The 20,063-nt window shown below is 35.0% G+C and overlaps 1 long non-coding RNA gene across 2 annotated transcripts in view; it reads right to left on the reverse strand.

Annotated features, from left to right (window-relative positions):
* Positions 1 to 20,063, reverse strand: part of LOC106729114 — a 507,053-nt gene that overhangs the window by 382,850 nt on the left and 104,140 nt on the right. For both annotated transcript variants that reach the window (XR_004324755.1, XR_004324754.1), the window contains exon 2: positions 6,410 to 6,469. This is a non-coding gene — a long non-coding RNA (uncharacterized LOC106729114). The remainder of the gene's footprint in view (positions 1 to 6,409; positions 6,470 to 20,063) is intronic.

Genomic DNA, 20,063 nt, shown 5'->3' on the forward strand with positions numbered 1-20,063 from the left:
TTCTTCACTTGGCTTAAGGAAAGAAAAATAACATATCTTTATATGTATAGTATATGCTCATTACAACAGAGGAGGAAAAACTCTACCTTTACTCATCTTAGGTTTTCAGCTGGGATTCATGCAAAAAGATTAACAAGAGAAAAATAAATAATAGTTTCATGCATGCAGAACACATAATGCAGGAGAAACCTAAACCAGAAGTAATTTAAAATGGTCCCTTAGAATTCCAGCATATATAGCATCTTGAACAAAGACCTATATATTTGTAGAGAAATGACAGGACAGAGGAAAGCAGTTTTAAAACTCCAAGGGGCAGCAAACTGTGAGAAGGTAAATGGGAGGAAACTAATGGAGTAAGTTTTGTCTGAAGATTCCTCGGGTGCCATTTCTGGGTTGATAAGTCTGTCTCTAGTAAAAGGAGAATTTGTACCCTGCCTTTCAGCAGTAAAAGGGGCAGCTTTGCTTGGTTGGCTGTTTCTTAATTGCCATCAGCTCAAAATTATTTTTACATCAAGGAGGCATATTTTGGGGTGATATATTCTGGTTTCTTTCAACTAGAAAAAGAAAAAAAATACAGATAACTAAAAAGTGGAAACTAGAAATCACATTCAATTTCAACAAAGAAAATTGCTGTTAAAACTTTGGCCTATATATTTAGATACAAGTTTATTTACTGTATATTTGTAAATTAACTTCATTATACTGCTCTATTAAATAAATCAGTAGCAAAGACTTTCGTGTCAGAAAGAAATTCAAATCTTGAAGTAGCTATGTAACTTTAAATTATTACTTGGTTTTGTGGTTGTTGTCAATTGCTTATTTGTTTATTTCCTGTGAAGGAGATCAAAATGCTTATTTTTTATTACAAATTTGATTTGATATTATAATTTCTCATTTTAGAATTTCCATTTGATACTTTTATTATACTTTCTATTTCTCAGCCAAGATTTTCTTTTTATTGATTATATTTTTAATCTAATTGAGCATAGTTATAAAGATGAATCTTATTTTTAAAGGTGCATCTTTAAAATCCCTGGCTGATCATTTTAACATCTGTATTAACTTGTTGTTGTCTCCACTGATTATCTTGAGGATGGGTTACAGTTTCTTGGTTGTTTATATATATATCAAGTAATTTTGCATTGAACACTGGACATTTTGAGTCATATTGTGGAGACTCTGGATCCTGTTATATTACTCTGAAGAATGTTGATGTATTTTTCTCAAGCAGGCAGTTAATTTGATTGAATTCAAACTGCAAACTCTAACCCTTGGGTAGCAGCTTAAACCAAGGTTCAATTCTTCCCTCCTCAAACCCTTAGTAGACCTTTTTTTCCAACCTGCCTCATGCTTTTGTGATCCAGGGTTCAGCCAAAGTGTTGGAAATAATTTATAACACAGAATCTGGGGCACCTCCTCTCCGGATTTCTTTTTTTCCTCACTTTTCAACAGATGTGATTATTCTGAAATCTTTTTGTTCTTCAAGCCAGAAAGACTATGACTTATCAGTTTTAGCCACATCTGAGACTCCATGACTTCCTTCCCTCAGGCTAAAATTAGAAGAAATAGAAAAGAAAAGAAAAATTCACACCCTGTGTTCTTTGTATTTTCAAGTTTCAGCTTTCCTCTAGAATTTGCCTGGTTTTGTTCACTTTCAAGAGCCTTCAAGTATTTATTTTTTATGTTTTTTTTTCAGTCTATGCTGTTATCTGTGGTATTATTGATTGGTTAAGAGCATGCTTGAGCATATAGAAAGTAAAACATATATGGAGAGAGTGAAAGAGAAAGTTGGTTGCTAAGATGTATTGTAGTGAATGAGCACAGTTTATTTTAGTTCGTGAGTCTGGTTCCTTAGACACTGGAACATGAACCATTCTAGGAATTCCTCTGGTACCTTGCCCAAAATGGGCCATGTTATAAACTACAACTAGCTGCTGTGATAGATATCTGGGTGGTCAAGCATCTTCTTAACTGCATTCAGCCTTTATGGTAGATCATCAACTTTCATGTGATTTCACTATGCTCCCCAGTTGTACAGATTGTGGAGTGGGCCATCAGATCCCACTCTGGTCTAACTCCCATTGGAGGAGTCCCTCATGCTGTTTCCTCCTCTCAGAGGCAAGAGCCCAGGCGATCCAGCTGGCCTAGGCCCAGTCTGGTTAATCCAACACCAGAGGGAATCAATGAAGTTTTGCTAAGGCTATTTGAATATCTGAATATTTTAGGGAAGCCTTTGCCTCTTTTCCCTTCTCTTTTACCATTTTTCCCCTAGATTATCTCATCCATTCCCCGAACCCAAATTACCTTCTATATGCTAATAACTACCAAATTTATATCAGCAACCCACTTCTCTCCACTGAATTCCAAATTGGAACACCCAATTGCCTAATTTACATCTACTTTGAATGTCTCACAGATATCTCAAATTTAACATGTCAAAAATCAACTTATTAATGTCTACCTCCCTTCTCCCCAAAACTTCATCTTCCCCAAACTTTCTCTACTGAGTTGTTCAAGCCAAAGACTAGGGCTAGTCTCACTCTGATTTTAAAAATTCCTAGAAATAACCCATTTCAAAATTAGGCAAATATGATGATTAAAATTTATTTGTATTAAGAGGAATGCACTTATTCTAAAGTATCATTTCTCACATATCCAGTGGACAAATTATCCACAAATTTGAAAATTACTATATCTGTGAGGCCAGTACACAGAGTGGGATAGCTCCTCAGAAGGAAGTAAAGTGTCTGGCAATATCTACCAAAATGACAGATGCATTTACTTTTTGATCCAGAAATCCCATCTTAGGGAATCTAAGTAACAACTGGGGTATTCGAATATATATACACAAAGTTGTTAAGTGTGGCATTCTTCAGAATAACAAATGATTGGAAACAATTTAAGTACCAGCAATAAGTATCTCGTTAATGAAACTATCTTTTATTCTGCAAAGAAATATGCAGTTTTGAAAAATCAGAAAATTTCTAAGTTTAGATAGGGAGAGATTTTGAGAATACTTTTATAAAGAGAAAGAAAAAAATAATAAGGTGCATAACTATGTATGTTTTATGCCACTATTTGTAAGATAGGAAAGTGGTAAGTATAATGAAGTTTTTATTTACATAAAAAAATGAGGAACTAATAGAAATGGTGAATGAGGTGGTGGGACAAAGACGGGAGTAAGGTTTCTCAGTATATATATTTTTAAATAGTTTTGTTTTTGAATCATGCAAATATACTAATTACAAACTTTACATACATTAAATTGATAAAATTCAGCTGAATGATAGAAAAAAGTAGCAATACATTACTTGAGAAAAGCTTATCTAGGAATCATTTAACATTAGAAAGTATTAATGTAATTCACAGCATTAACATTTTAGAGGAGAAAATCTGTATTATTACTGTCAAAGTTTCAAAATTAAAGAAAGGTACATTAGAATATTCTTTTCAAAAACACATCTCTTACCATTTTATTTCTTCTCTACATATTATCTCAAGTATTGACTCAGTATGGTTTTCCAACTCTAATAAATTAACCATCAAATATCCAGTACTTGAGTGAAAACCACATGTTAACTTACCAATGTTAATTTTGGAGAGTAACAGGTAATTTATAACAATGGGTAAGAATCTCTGAATATTCATTTCCTAATAGTTTTAATTATTTTAAGAGGTGTAAAAATGGCTGACCATGTACAAGACATCTTAGAAATTATAGAACAAAGGCTAAAGCAAAACACTGCCAGTTATTTCTCCAGCAAAAAGCAAACAAACAACCCCCCCCCCCCAAAAAGCCAGGTTTATTCGGGATCTATAAAGAATTGCAATTAGGGGTATGCAACCATGGTGAGCCTAGTGCAAGTACCTATGTAACAAGGTAATGTGGACTCAATCCTGGGAGACCTATAGTATTCAAAGAGTCCACTGGAAGAATTGAGAGTTTGAAGTACAGTGGCTTTTCATTGGCTAAGCTGTGACAGTCTCTCACTGGTTGAGCTCTTGCAGGCAAGAAGAGCAAGCCTTTCTTCTTCCCGTTGAGCTCTGCTATCATCCTAGGGTTTGAATTCTCCCATAGCTTGTCTCCCAACTCTATTTTAATTGAAATTTCTATTAATTTTTTTACAAAAACAATGACGATGCTTAAGAATAAATAGGAAGGATTGTTGAAACACTGATTCTTGGGGTCACCCTCAAAGATTCTCATTAAGTGGGTTTGGAGTGGGGCCAGAGATTTGGATTTCTAACAGGCTACCAAGTAATACTGATAATGCCTGTCATGAGAATGCTATTTTGAGTTGGACTGAACTAGACTAGAGCACTAAGACAAAACTCTACAAAGATGATTAAACAGAGGAAACTGGGAAAGGAGAACATGAATTACAAATGATAAAGGTAGAGAAATTTACTAATTGGATGAATATACACCAGACTGCATGTCCTATATTACAGTAATACAAAAGCACATGAGATCTCTAAAATTATCACACTCTTTTAAACTTTCTATACCCTTGCACATCATACACTTTTCTGTTTGCTAGTCCCTCCTCTATCTGCCAAAATTGTAAAAAGCATCATGGAATGTGAATATGTCTTAGATTTACTCCATAGGGAATCACTGAAGGACTGAAAGTAAGAAAACGTGTAGGGGAGAAAGCTTTTCTTCCCACCACCTTCTTAGGTCTGTACCTAAGAATTAAACTGACATAAGACAGATTAATAGGAGAAAAACATAAGATTTTATTTGGAGTCTTCAAAAAGAAAAGAAAGAAAAATGAAGACCCAAAGAAGCTGTTCTGCCCAAAAGCTTATATACCCTTTTCAACTAAGAATGATAAATTGCAGGGATGTTACAAGACAGAAGGGCTTGGGCTAGGGGCAGTTAGTTTGTAGGGCAGTGACTAGGAAATATATGAGAGGTGGTGTGACTCATGGATAATAAGGGTATTTTAGTAAGTTTGTTTGTACAAGTCCATTCTGGCGTGGATTCCCAGTCTCTGGTGGTGAGAATGTTCTCCCCTTCTTGTCCTTCAGGGAGGACATCTTTCTCAAGGGAAATTTTATGACCTGCATTTTGGTAGAAAATGGGAGGTCAGTGAGCTGTTCCTGCATCTGCTGTTTCTCAAGTACCTTCAGTTCAAAATAATCAAAATGCCAAAATAATATATTTGGGGTGTTACGTTCTGAAACCTTTCACATGATAATAGTGTAGTTTGCTTGGATTAGTGTGATAGAATAGATTGCTAAGGTCAAGTCGGAAAAGGTACTTAAAATTTACAAACCATACTTAAGTTGTCAATTAATTCTTGACCAATGTGCCAAGGTAAGTCATTAGGAAAATGACTGTCATTTCAACAAATGGGGCTAGAACAGTTGGCTATCTTCATATAAAAATAAATGAATTTAGACACTTATTTAGCCCAACATACGTAGAAACTAACTTAAAATAAATTATAGACCTAATATAAGACCTAAACTATTAAATTTTTAGAAGAAAACATAGCAAAAATATTTGTACTATTGAGTAAGGCATACATTTCTTAAACAGGACATTCAAAAACACAAACTATGGGAGAAAACATTTGATAAGATGGTCTTCATTAAGACTAAAAATGTATGATCTTCAAAAGATACAGTTAAGAAAATGAAAATGCATGCCAGATAGTACAAGAGAATAAATGATGTAGAAATACATATTTGACAGATGGCTTATATCCAGAAAATATTTACAAAAAACAAAAACAAAAAGCTTATACAAATCAACAATAAAACAAACAACTCATTTTTAAAAGGGCAAATTATTTAAACTGGCACTTTGCAAAAGTCAATAAGCTTATGAGATATACTTAACATTACTAGTCATCAGGAAAATGCAATTAGAAATCTTAATAAGATCCCACTTCACAGCCACAAGAATTGATAAAGTTGAAACAAAAACAAAACAACTGACAATGGCATGTGCTGGAGACTTAAGGCATTAAGAGAATAAATCCTGAGTTCTCACCACAAGAAAAACATGTTTTTCTATTTATTTAATTTTATACCTATATGAGGTGATGAATATTCACTAAACTTACTGTGATAATCACTTCACGATGCATTGTAAATCAAATAATTATGCTGTATGTCTTAAACTTACATAGTGCTGCATGTTAATTACACCTCAAAACTAGAAGAAAAAAAATAGTTGTATCTCTAGCAGAAATAGCAATTCAAACTCATTTTTAATCATGTTCATATTTTGATCCTTTCCAGGAGTAAGTAGTTAGCCATTAAGACAGTGACAGAGATACGTTTATTGCTTAGATAAGTGCCGCAAAAGAAAGCATGCTCTTTGAAATGGGATATGGGACAGGGAAGTTTCAAAAAGGTAGACAGCAAAAGCAGGACTGTTTATAGGAAAGCTTACCTTCTTCAGGCAGGATAGCAGGTTCCTCTGGGCAACCGATGAGATGAGAGCCAGGCATTCCTGGGAGACACACATTGATGTTTTGATTAAAAGACTGCCCCAGAATGAGCAGTTAAACAATAGATTAAGTAGGATTAGACAATAAATGAATGGGAAAGCTGTAGAACACCAGAAACGTCTTAGTTTATAACCCCCCACCTGGCCTTTGTGTTACTGCAGTTTATTTGTCATTATTTCTCACTGTACGATGATGCAGCTGGAAGCACTGATGATCTAGATCACTGATATTCTAAAGATCCTTTACACTGTCCTTGGAAGTCAATGTTCAATGCAATTTGCTTATCTAAGAAATTTGGATCTACTAAAATTATGAGGCTAAAAAAAATAAGTCAAGAGCAACAGCTGTCAATTGTTTGTATCCTAAAGCCTATCCACTCTTCCCTAAAGTCCATTCTGTGCACTCTCAGTTCCAGTTTAGCATAGATTTATCCTAACTTAGGTCTTCCAACATTGATCTGGAACTGGCACTTCTTAAATTTTGTGGTTTCAAGGAGGATTATCAGACACAAACCAAATTAGGTTTAATGTAATTGGAGATACGAACATAACTATTAATTATGTTTTATAGATTTAATGTACTACTTCTATTCCATTTTGAAAAGGATTCGTCTAAAATAATAGATCATTGTGTAGGATGAAGCAAATATGGAAGCTTAAAACGGTTTTCTGAAGGTATGTTGCCCACAGATAATAGTGTTCAAAAAGTTTAAAATTTATTCTTTTGAAAGCTCGCTGTCATATTTACAAATTGAGTCCTATCTTCAGGGATATATTCCATATTATTTTGCATTTCTTTCTTCTCTACTGTGAATTTAAGATGGATAGTTCACCTTATTTCATAGTAGACTTCTCAATATCTCCTTGTCCATCCATACATGATAAATAGTATAAACTATAAGGTCACTTTATATTTTGTTATTCATGAAGTCAGGAGATCTAGGTTCTGGTCTAGTTTTATATCATCTCAGGCTAGCCTCTTTCGCTCTGAAAGCCTATGCCCTCATCTCTAAAATAAGACAAATGATATCAGCTCTGTCTGCTTCATAGTGAGGTTATGAATACCAAGTGCTTTTGAAAGAGCTTTAAACACTGTAAAACCATCTAAAAGCAGAAGATGTGATTAGCTCCAAAGTGGAATAATAGTAAATATATTGTACAAGGTCACTTTTATTCATTCATGTATTCAACAATCTAATCCTCTTTCTTTTCCCCCTATGAAACAAATAGTAAGCATCTTCTGTGTCCCAGGGATTATCTGATATGAAGAAATCTAAAATGAAGAGATTAAAAGATACAGAGTTTATCTCTCAGGCACTCAAAGTCTATCTAGGTTGGGAGACAGACAGGTAAGCAGCTAATTAAAGTAGAAAGTCATAGTTGCCATAATAGACATAATAACAGAAAGCTGAGGAAATAGAAGAATCTAATAAATCTGTTCGAGAGAAATGCTTCATAGCAAAGGCAACTGGAGGTAAATTTTGGTGGGTTATTGTAATCAGAAGTTTGATTTGGGGTAAGATAATAGGGTGAAGGTCAAGATTTAAGTTGGTGTCTCGGGGTAGAAGGCTTGATAGACTATTGTTTGCACTGAGGTTTTCATGAAGAATTTGCACCTCAGGCAAGATTGCTACACAGGCTCTAAACTGGGTAGACAAGTAACAGTCATAAATAACAAACCTCTGAATGGTTCAGAGTAATTAATTCAATCATGTAATTTTATGATCCTAGTAGATGACTGGCAGCCAGCCTCACTCTAGAGGCCACAGGAACTAGCACTCTAGGGATACTGGAATGATAATTGTATATGCTATTCTTTAAGAGGCATTTTCATGCTTAATTGCAAAGTCTTACAAAAATCCCATGCAATCTGAGAGGAACTGATAGTAGAGGCAATGCATATGTACTTTGCCTGAATAATTAAAGTGGATGGATTTAGACCATCCTATTCAAAATATACTTCTTTGGTAGGTTGATTATTTTGAGCTGAAAAGTGCATGAGAAACAGCAAATGCAGAAAGGGCTCCCTGACCTCCCATTACTCTCCCCTACCCGCCCCTACAATATATTTCCAAGTTACTGTCCCACAAATTACTGACCCTCACGCAAGGTCACTCAAGGTCACTCTTTTGTCTTGTTACATCCCTGTAATTTATTGTTCTTTGTGTAAAAAGGTATACAAATATTTGGCCCTAATGGCTTCTTTGGGTCTTTATTTCCCCTCTGAAAACTCCTATGTGCATATAAAAAAATTAAGTGAAATTATATATAAAAATAATTAAGTGAAATGTGTATTTTTTTCTCATATTAATTTGTCTTAAGTCAGTTTGACTCCTAGGCCTGAGTCCTTTCTTTTCTGAGATATTAGCATTTCTGGACCCAAATGCTAGTATTTCCACCAAGTTTTGAGAAATCTTAACCAGAAAAAGTGATCTGAGCATTAATATTGATAAAGATCTTGGATTTTACCTTACAGGTAATGAGGATATTTGCAGGAAAAAAAATGACAGTTTTTGAAAATTACTATTCTGACAACATCAAGGTCAACAGATAAAAATGAGGATGAGGATGCAGTTGACAGAAGAGAGGGAGAACAATTAAGAGTAATACACTGACTTAGATGTAAGACCATCCATGGTAGTGGTGATAAAAAAACAATGATAATAACGAAATACTCCTAAAGTAGTATTGACAGTATGCAATGAGACCAGTGTGGAGAGGAGGGAGGAGGAGGAGTTAAAGATTCTGATTTTGGAGTCAGTGTAGTTAGCAGCACCATTTACTAAAATATGTCATATACATGGAGTGGGTATGGCAGGGAAAATAATGAGTGCAATTTGGATACATTCATTTTTAAAGCACTTATGGGATATCTAAGTATAGATGCCAACATGATGGTTATAAATATGATTCAGGTCCTCAAGAAAAAGATCTAGACTGGAAATAAATATGTGTAATCACCAACTTGGTTCAAATCATAGAAAAGGTTGGAATGATTTTTTAAAAGACCATTTTAATTTAAAAGATGGCAACATTAACAGCTAGCCTGAAGATGAGATACCAACAAAGAGTTCTGAGGAAGAAAGTCACAGAGTAAAGAGAAGTAGTGTTGGAATTAATGAAAAGACAGTTTTAAAGCAAAAGGAGAGGGAAACTGGGTGCAGACAAAAGAGCCAAATGTTCCAGTCATACTGGCAAATGAAGAAATGGAAAAGAAAAATCAAGGATACTATTAACCTTAATATAATAGTCTGGCATTGTGGTTAAGATGAAATTCAAGTTTTAAAGGCTTTAGTAGTAAATAGATGTTGATGAAGAATACAGAAATATATGTTCTTCTCTCAAAAGGTTTATTTCAAAATATAGAATAAAAAAAGATGGTGGCTTGAAAAGGAATTGGTGTAGAGGGAAAGAAATTTTTGTAACTGATTAATCAATTATGAATTGATTTCATTCTATGGAGGGAGGTATAATGCTAATAAAAGAGGATATCAGAACTGGATTCTGGATCTAGTTTTTCAATTGTTGAGGGATACACTATATTATAATAGTTAGGGTATCCATTTTGGAGTTAGGCATCTTGTGTTCAAATCTCACTTAACCAGTTGTATGTCAATTCATTTAAATGTAAAATTAAGGAAATGTTTTTTTCTCATATGTTTGCTGCATCCAGCACACAGTAAGTACTCAATATGTATTCATTATTGCAGATTTCTTTCCACACAAGCATAGAGTATTTTTAAAGCAAATATATGTGTATCTATTGGCTAAGAATTTGGCTCCAAATCAATTTCTGATCAATATTTTATGCCAATGCAAATACTGTTCTCTCCCTAAATGAGACAATGACTTTTTCCAGGATTAGTGGAACCTGCTAGAGCATGGAGCTGTCATTCAGGCCACTAACTTCATAGTAAATTTTATTCATGTTAATATCAGAATGTCTCTAGAGATCAGGATCTTTTCTCAATGTTAAAGACATGCTCTGAGTTTAGGGTACTTGTATCCAAAATAAGTGCAAATGCTTTTTAATTGAGGTTTCTGCGTAACTTTGCTGGCTCAAATACCTAGTTCCTTGGATATATTTTTTTATTTTAAATGGAAAAGCATGCAAGATGCTCAATTAAAAAAAAAAAAAGAAAGAAAGAAAGAAAGAAAAAGAAAACAGATAAGGATGGCCAGAATCTCAACATCCTTAATTAGGTGCTCCAAGAGTATGCCATGTGGTTAATGATGGAGGTTACAGAATCAAACTTACTAGCTCAGACTGTAAGCAGATCTCTGCAGGAAACACCCTCAGCAGGAAATCCCTTTTGCCTTGTCACTTTAACAAAGCTACATTGTAACTAACTTTTAAATCTGGTGCCCCTGTGCTTTACAAATCTTTTGATCACATAATACTCTGCCTAACTTGTTGGTGTTCTCCATAGACCAAAGAAGTAGAAATGGAGAGTAAGAAATTATTCACAAATGATCAGATCTCTTTCCTAGTTCTCCTTCAGTAATCTCACAAACTGTGAACAAGATAGCATCTAAGGAAAATTCACAAGGAATTGACAGTCCTGTACATCAAGCCTGCCTGCAGTGAGGGATGGTGATGACTCTGATCCCCTTATCTCAATGATCAACTGAGATCACTTCTTTTTTCCTTTAAAAAGTTCGCAGCTGAGCAGAATCTTCTGAGATAGTTTTTGGGGACACTGAGTCCACCATTTCCCCAGATTGCTAACATTCTAAGTAAAGGCATCTTTATTTTCTATCAACATCACCTCTCCCAAGTATTGCTTTTGAGTGGCAAGTAGCAGAACCTGAGTTCAGTAATAAGACTTGGCTCTAAACACATATGGAAAATAGGTGTGACAATAAGAGAGTTGAATAATAGCTTTCTTCTCCTGTAGTCTCAAGAAATCAGATCCATAGCTACTTCCCCAGAGGTCCACCTGATCCTACTTGATAAGTTTTTAAAGGCAAGTGTATAATTTCAATTAGAAAAAGACACAAGATCTGTTTTACTATAGCAGTTGAAAGTAGGGTTAAACATTGATGATAAGGTGATCTAGAAAAGACTGATTTCAAGTAACAGAGAGAAGATGTAAAAGATGGAGAAGTAAATGGAGAGGAGAAACAGCAAATACGGAGGGGAAGGAGAGGGTAGAGGAAGAGGAGAGAAATAGATGGGAGGAGGAAGGGCAACAATGCCTTCATACCACTCTCCAAAGACATCAATTTCATGGAATAACAAAAATTTTAAATCTTACATTTGTAAGAAGATATTCTAGCACCAGAGACCAAGTGCTAAGATATCTAAACACTCCAGTTTGGTTTTGTCCACACCAGAATCCCTCTTTCTTAGTAGGTGAGTAAGGAGCAAGAGAAACTTTAAATAACATACTAGGAATGAAGCATCTATAACCAAAAGAGAATTTTGACAATCTAAGGTGAAGGCAAAAAAGCTAAAACTAGAGATTAAAGTAGGAAAAATATGATATTTATGGAATGATCCTGGAAAAAGAAGGGGACTCCCATTATAATTAAGAGAGAGAGTGTTGATGAAAATATGTGCCTTGAAAGAGAGACAGGAATAATGAGCTCACCTTCTCATGACTTCTGACTCTCTGAAAATTCAAGGGACCCTTATCTAATCAGGGTGAGAGGGCCTGAAGAGACTTATAAGTGTTTGCATCAAACCATGGAGAATCCAAGGATTAGGGTTGTGAGGGAGGAAAAATAATTTTCCTCCTACCCTTTTAGGTTCTTGGCTGAGACCGACTGTTACCAGGGCTGTTGCCCCAGAATCATACCCCTGCCCTTCCCTTGAATAGAAACCAATTACTCTTAATCTAAGTTTCAAGAGGAAGCTGCAAAGGAAAAAAAGAAAAGGAAAAACCAACGACTGGTTAGAATCAACTAGGCCCAAGATGTAGGAGGATTTGACTTTGAATAGACTTTGAGCCTCATTATAAGCTCACTGTAATTCATGCAAAATGACACACCCACCTATGCCATGACAGCTGATTATCACCATGACAACAACCAGAAAAGCCCATACAAAGACTGAAAAGGAGGGTTGCATCAGTTCCAGGTCCTAACCACACCCCATGTTCCCAGATAACTCATTAATATTCCTCCATTCTTTCCAATTCTCTCCCTTTTACCTTGACCCTCCTATATGTTTGGTGCCTCCACCTGATTTGGATTAAGAAGTTGATTTGCCAACTAGGTTCCCCTTTCTCCATTCTTTTGGCCATTGATTAAAGCCTGTGCTGTTCCAGTCTCAGCACTGGTTTCATTATTGTCTGGGTGAATCCAGTCCAAAAAAGAACCTCCCTGGCTGGGACAGGGGTGTCTCAGCCTGGGCTAGGACCTCACCAATTCAGTAATACAACCTATAATAAAAGACAGATTAATAGAAGAAAAACAAACAGAAGTTTAACAACACATATACCTCCTGTATACATGGGAGATAACCAGGAAAACTGACTAACCACTAGAAATGGCTCAAGTCGCTGCCTTAAATACCATCTTCAACTAAAGATAAAAGAATGATGTTGGGGATGGGGAGAGCCAGTTACAGGAGGTTATCAGGCAGAGCACAAAAAAAAAAAAAAAAAAAAAAAAGGGTATGGTGGTCATGCAGATTTAAATCCAAGCATTTAAAAAACTTTTTTAAATTAAAAAAAAATTTTATTGAAGTGTAGTTGATTTGCAACATTAATTTCAGGTGTACAGCAAAGCAATTCAGTTATACATATACACACATACATATTTTTTGCTTTTCAGATTCTTTTCCATTATATGTTACTACCAGAAATTGAATACAGTTCCCTGTGCTATACAGTAGGTCCTTGTTGTTTATCTATTTTATATATAGTAATGTGTATCTGTTAATCCCAAACTCCTAATTTATCCCTCCCTGCTGTTTCTCCTTTGGTAACCATAGTTTGTTTTCTATTGTCTGAGTCAGTTTTTGATTTGTAAATAGCATTTGTATCATTTTAACTCTGTACTATTTTTGCAACTCTCTGTAAATATAAAATTGTCTCAAAATGAAATATTTAAAATGGCTATGGTTATAGAAATACCCAATTTAAATCTAATCTATTTTAAGTCAGCCAAACTATAACATATTTTGTAAAGATTTCTCAATGCAGTTTAAGTTGTTGTTGTGATTTTTTTTGTTTTTATATTATATCCCTCTTAGGATGTGCAGTTAATGTACTGTTTTAAAGTCAAAGTAATCTTCTTCATGGTCATGCCATTAATTTAATAGACATCCAGGGTCAAGTGTTTCTGTTTATTTATTTATTTGGTTGTTTCATTTCTTTCTTTCTTTCTTTCTTTCTTTTTTTAAAATCCAAGCCTTCTTCATTGAGTTTCCTAGAGAATTAGTCTTCCTTCTCTTCCTGGTACAGACAGGGAGACACACTTACAAATGGAGATTTTTCTTACAAATGTAAAAGTTTCCTACAAAAAGTAACTTCTATTCAGTTTTCTTATCTCCTGTTCAAAAAAAAAAACACTTCAAAATAACTCTTATGGTAAAGAAGCATATTTTGAGGAGGCATATTCTGCTCCTCTTCAGGAATCAACATTTCTAATTTAGTTTAAGAACAGAAAACTGTCAAACAGGATTTATCAGGCTAATCAGAAAAGAATCAGAAAAACCACCTGTGCATAGCAATTTTTCGAGAGAAATTGTCTTGCAAAAGCATCTTTCTTTTTGGTTTGGTACACAGGAGACAAATTTAAATCTTCCTCTGACAATTCTCACTATTCAGTATCGCTAGTAATATAAACTAAATAAAAATAAGGAAATGCTGTTTTGTGTTCCATGGCCATATAACATGTCTTGAAATATCTATGGCTCTAACATATTTGAAGTCTATTGTAAAGGTAGTTAGAAAATTATATAATTTTCCTTCTCTTGGTGAAATTCACAAGCTCAAGGAATGTGCCTTTTGAAGTGACTTTATGTTAAATTAATTTTATTTGGTTTAGCACATTAGCAGATGTGCTTTCTATTGGGAGACTGCTTCTTCCTATAAAAGAGGTAATACAAAAAAGTGAAAAGTGTACACATTTTAGTGTTGGGATACTTGGGTTCTAGACTCAACTCTAAGTGATGCCTAAATGTTCTATGAAGATTTTAATGTCTACCCTAATGTAAGCATTTAGGGTAGAGAGATCCCCGGGGGGGGGGGGGCAACCAAATATGGCTTTTTAACCTGAGAAAAGCCAGAAGCACTTTCTTGAACTGTTCCACAGGATTTAAACCACCCCCTGGAATGTTCAACCACCAGATCAACTGGAGCCTAAAAAATGAAGATGTTTACCTTTTCTGACCCTCAAGACTTCAATCAACTAAAGTTTGGACTCTACTGACCTTTGCTCCAATTCTATGCTGAATTCTTCATGAATATGTATGCAACCTTAGCTTAAAATTTCCTCAATTTTATTGTTCAGATAGATATTACTTTGGAAAAGATCCTCAGTGTTCTCCTTACTTGCTGCAAGTAATAAATCCTTCCTTCTCCTATTCTGGTTGTGTCTTTTGGCTCAACACACACCAAGAGGCTAACCCAGTTTTCAGGTAACACTAACTCTCCACAAGATATGACAACCTTTATAATTGGGTCAAGCATTCTGATGAACACTCTAATGATCAGGAAGTAAAAAAAGTCCACTGCAGTATTAAAGCAGTAGCAACAACTCTGACAGACATGAGCTAAGTTCACGCATAAGTCAGAATCTGAAGGAAATAAAATGTAGGTACCAATTTTCCATCACTTTGCAAATCTCTTATGCCTAAGCCCTCTCTTTCTTGTTCATAAAGGCTATAGCATGTGGGCATTGATGAATTTATGTGTAATCATGATCTCCTTTCTTAAAGTATTTCTGCTTTGAGAAGTACTCTTGGGAATGAATCCTTAATGTTTTGAGATATGAAACTGTTCAAAATAGTAATATTGCTGACAAGCATTTTCAGATTAATAGGTTTGTTCCATGTGTCTTCATTAAGGAGTGATTAACTCCAAAATCAAGTTAAATTTATATCCATACATGTGTCTCAACACGTATGTATAATAAAATGACTCAGAAAAAGGAAATAAACCAAAATATTGGCAAGTGCTGTAATTTGTGGGTTTTAACTTTACTCTTTATTTCTGTGCCTTCCAGATTTCCTGTAAGCACGTAGGGATTCAGAGCAGGCCCCCAGAAGATGTGCCGCTTGAGCATGTGGATCATTTTGAGCTAAAAGCAATGGAGCCCCTGTGAGATCAGGAGAAAATACTGCCCCTCAACACACACACACCCTTAACTACCCAGAAGAATTTAAATTGGGAATTTTCCCAGAAAAATAAATTTATCTAAGTGGCCCCATCTATATGGCAGGACAAATGTCAAATTACCAAACATCTTCATTTCTTATTGTCCTGAGAATGACCCTTGTGTCCTTCGAGGCCCCAGGCCCCCTATCTCATTCCTTAGCTCAGGATGGGTATATAGACCTCATTCTACCTTCCTTTCTGTCTTTGAACCTCTCATATTTGTGGGGTCTCTGACTCTTTCATGTATGTGAAGTTCTCGTACATACAAAATTAAATTTGATTTTCTCCTGTTAATCTGTCTCATGTTAACTTAATTCCTGGACTAGCTAAAGGAATTTAGAAAGGTAGAGGGAAGTTTTCTTCCTTCCTGGAATTACCACCTTTATAAGTAGTAAAGACATCTGCTAGACTGGAACCGGATGGCCAGCAGAAAAGAAAGGGTCTGGGTGCTTCCGTTGGCATGTTTTGATAAATTAATAGGCAGAAAAAAGTCTACTGAGGGTTTCTTTCTTCCCTATTCCTGATTTTGGAAAGATAAATTTTCTAAAGTTCAAGACAGGAAAATTCTTTCAAGTATGGATAGAAATTATTTCTTGATAAGTAGATATTAAAAATTTTAAAAATAGGTGACTAGTAAACAAGTTTCTGTTCCTCTTATTGTATTTAGAATATATTTTTGCTTTTAGGGACTTTATTATCAGTATCTTCATATAGTAATATTTGTTTGATGATTCAGTTTTATGATTTTTTCCAATTCAGATTTTTTCTGTATAATTTCTTTAAATAGAATTACAGAAAAACAGAATAATAGAAAAAAATAGAAAATTTCATTAATGTGTTTCAAAATAATGTTAGTTTAAAAGCACTAGTGGACTCACTTTCGCTCTAAGGTACACAATGACTGATTCTTTCACTGACTGGGGTTTGCAGTAGCCCTTGAGATTAGACTTCATTTATCATCCAAGGATTCACTGTAAATGGACTCTTTAAAAATTTTTTTCAGATGGTAAGATGTGGCTCTTGGACAAGCACAAAGATCAAAGGTGTAAAAAATTACACAAACTGGATTTTATATCCAAGAATGCCAACTACTTTAAACTTCAATAATATTAGTTAACAAAATCCTTTAAGAGCATATTTTAGATAATTGGTTTTTTCCATATAGCCCCTTTCTTTCTCTTTCTCTTTCTCTCTCTCTCTCTCATTCTCACTCTTTCACTTTCTCTCTCTCTCTCTCACTTCAAAATTAAGCAAGCATTTGAAGCAGCCTGAGGTGTAAAAGAGGGTAGTAGAGTTGCCTGGGTTGAAATGATGGTTGTTTACTCGTCTCCTGGTTCCTGCTGTTTTACCCAAGCTAGAAATAAGGGGGTCTTCAGAATCATTAGGATTTCTCAAAGCCCTTATACCATAAGATTTATCACAGTTTCCTAATTTTATACTGTAGGGGAGCAAAACTTGCTACCCTAAGGTATCTCTTTGGCATGAGGACTAATTTAGGTTGATTATTTTTAAGGCCCCAAAGACTCAGGAAAATCCTTTGAGTTTCCCCCTAGCTGCCTAAAGAATATGGAACTGTTCCAGGAAGGGAGCATCACCATAGACAACTAGAGCTTGCACTAGGTGTGGTAGACAGGGAGGCACCAAGCAAAGCCTGTCTGGTAAAATCCCACTCCCTGCCCCATTGTCTCGGCATGGCCCAGCAAACATTGTTTGCTGAACATTTGCTTTTCCATCTTCATGTGAGTTGTTTTCCTTCCTCGTGAAGCCCCAGACCACAACTCAAAACACCCTCTTACGTCTTTAGCTGAAGATGGTACTTAAGGTAAGGGTTTCAGCAGTCTTGGTCAGTTATTCATTTTCCTGGGTCTCTCTCATGTATACATGATGTTAAACTTTGATTTTCTCCTGTTAATCTGTCTCATGTTAATTTAATTCTTAGATCAGCCAGAAGAACCTAGTAGGATAGAGGAAAATTTATTCCTCCCCAACAATACACATAGTTTTGGTTATTTTTTTTTTATTATTACTTGGGTGATTGGGAGGCAGCAACTGAAAAAGGGAAGCAGCTGGTCAGGCAGTAATATCTACTTTGGTCCCAATTCTTAGCTATTTTCCACGACATTCTGATAGACCTCAAAAATGCTACTTTGTATATTACCAGCACCTGATAGAATAGGAAACATCTGCAAAATCTCATCCTATTGCTCTTGCAGAAAATAGACAAAATACAGATTAGTTAATTAAGTGCAAGTTCCTATTCCAGGAACAGACTTTTGGAACTCTCCGTTAACCTGGCAATTAACAAACTGGGCAGACTATGACTTTTGGCTGAAACTCACAGGCATTGAAGTACATTTTTGAAAAATGCAAAAGGTAAGGGGAACTAGTTTTTACCCCGGGAAAGACACATGAAGATATGGATGTGATGTGCTCAGGTATCACTGAATTAAATATTGTCATAATTTGAAATTTGGTCCCAAAGTAGAATCTTCTTAGAGCTGTCATTTGACTGCGTTCTCAACAAAAATGACAATAATATAACTACAAACACAATCATAACAAAAACACTTTTTTGTCTAAAATCCATTAGACTATTCTGCTTAGCCCATTTGTTCTCATTCTCTACTAGACTGCTGGTAGAATTACATGTAATATCCAGAATGATCATTTACTTCATTTAGAAATAAGACTTTTACTGCTTTCTAAAATTTTAAATACTGAAATGACATATAGGTCCTGTAAAAGACCCTTTCCTGAGGACTTTCTGTGACCTGTAGCATTTGCATAAATGACATTTCATCTTAACAACCACTGACTCTGACTGTTCCACTCTAAGAAACAGATAATAAGCAGCACACTCTCGTTTCTTGAACAACAAATGTATATTTCTCTGTGTATATTTTTCCAGATTGAGGTGGCTGAAGAACATTTTTCTTGTTTGTAAGGATAACACTGGGAAGAAGCTATATTAAAAGTGACATTGATATAAGTACTACTTTTATATGGGCTACTCTTGAAAAACAAAAACTATTGATGTTCTTGTTTGAACACCCATTTTACCAAAGGGAAAAAAAATCCCATTTAATGGTATTGTTATATAAGCTTTATTATTCAAGCCCCAAACCTCCAAATACTAGCCTAACATTGCAGTAAGTAGTTGAAATTTCTCTTTTCATATTTTCTATCTAATAATCAGCACAGCATATATTCAGAGAGTACTGCAATACGTGATAAATGTCCACATCATATTTATTAGTTTTTTTTTCATTGAGTGTTGATCCTATTTCTAGTTTTGACTGGTTACAGGGGCCTATTCATTTTTTATATTGATAGTAGATGCTTACTGTTAAAAATCTTACATAAATCAGCCTTTATTCACATGCAGTTTTATTTGTTTCATAAAACCAGTAATATGCCATCACTTAGACACCGTCAACATTTTTCACGTGAAAAAGTGATTTTACTGCTTTACATCCATGTGCTTATCATTTAGAGAAATAATCTCAGCAATTTCTCTTGAGATTTTATTCACTGAAAAAAGAGGTTCTTAAAAGCTCAGGACTTTGTGGCAAAACAATTGGCATTGTCTATTACGCCTGGATAAACGTTTGTACTTTTTAACGGTTTCCTAGCATTCTCTTTTCAAACAATGCCTGTCTCAAAATCAACATTGCACTCAATGATGTTTCTATTTTTGTTTTCCTTGATCAGTACCAGGGGAAGAAGAATATAATGGGCCCTGCAGAAGGCCTGTTCAGGGTAACATGGAATCCAAGGGAAAGCTAATCACCTAATGATTCCAAGGCAGTTTAAATTCTTGCTACCCAGTTCACTTCTGTAAACAATCGGTGCCTGATGTGTGCCTGAAGGGCTAAAACACTGACTGCACATTTCTGCTATATTTACAAGAATAAGGCAGTCCACGTGTACAAAGCATGTGAGACAAGAACTACCCCGTGCTTCTGTCAGAGCTTGGCTTAAAGGACAAGACCAAATGGAACTGAACGTAAAATAGGTTAAAAATATGAGTATATGTGCCAGTTTGATTTTTTTTTAAATATGAGATATCCAAAAGAAAAATATCCAGTTGTGTTGCATGAGAATATGTTTTGAAATTGAAATATTTAAAAAAAAAAACAGAATGGAAATTTGGACTGTTTAATATTTAATTTGAAGGAATTATATATTAAAATAACTCAATTTTTATAAAAACAAGTTTGTACAGGGAAAATCTCAAAGACTGAATAGGAAAGCATTGGAAAGGAAAT

Source organism: Camelus ferus, chromosome 12 (assembly GCF_009834535.1).
Source record: "Camelus ferus isolate YT-003-E chromosome 12, BCGSAC_Cfer_1.0, whole genome shotgun sequence".
In the NCBI taxonomy this organism is placed as follows: domain Eukaryota; kingdom Metazoa; phylum Chordata; class Mammalia; order Artiodactyla; family Camelidae; genus Camelus; species Camelus ferus.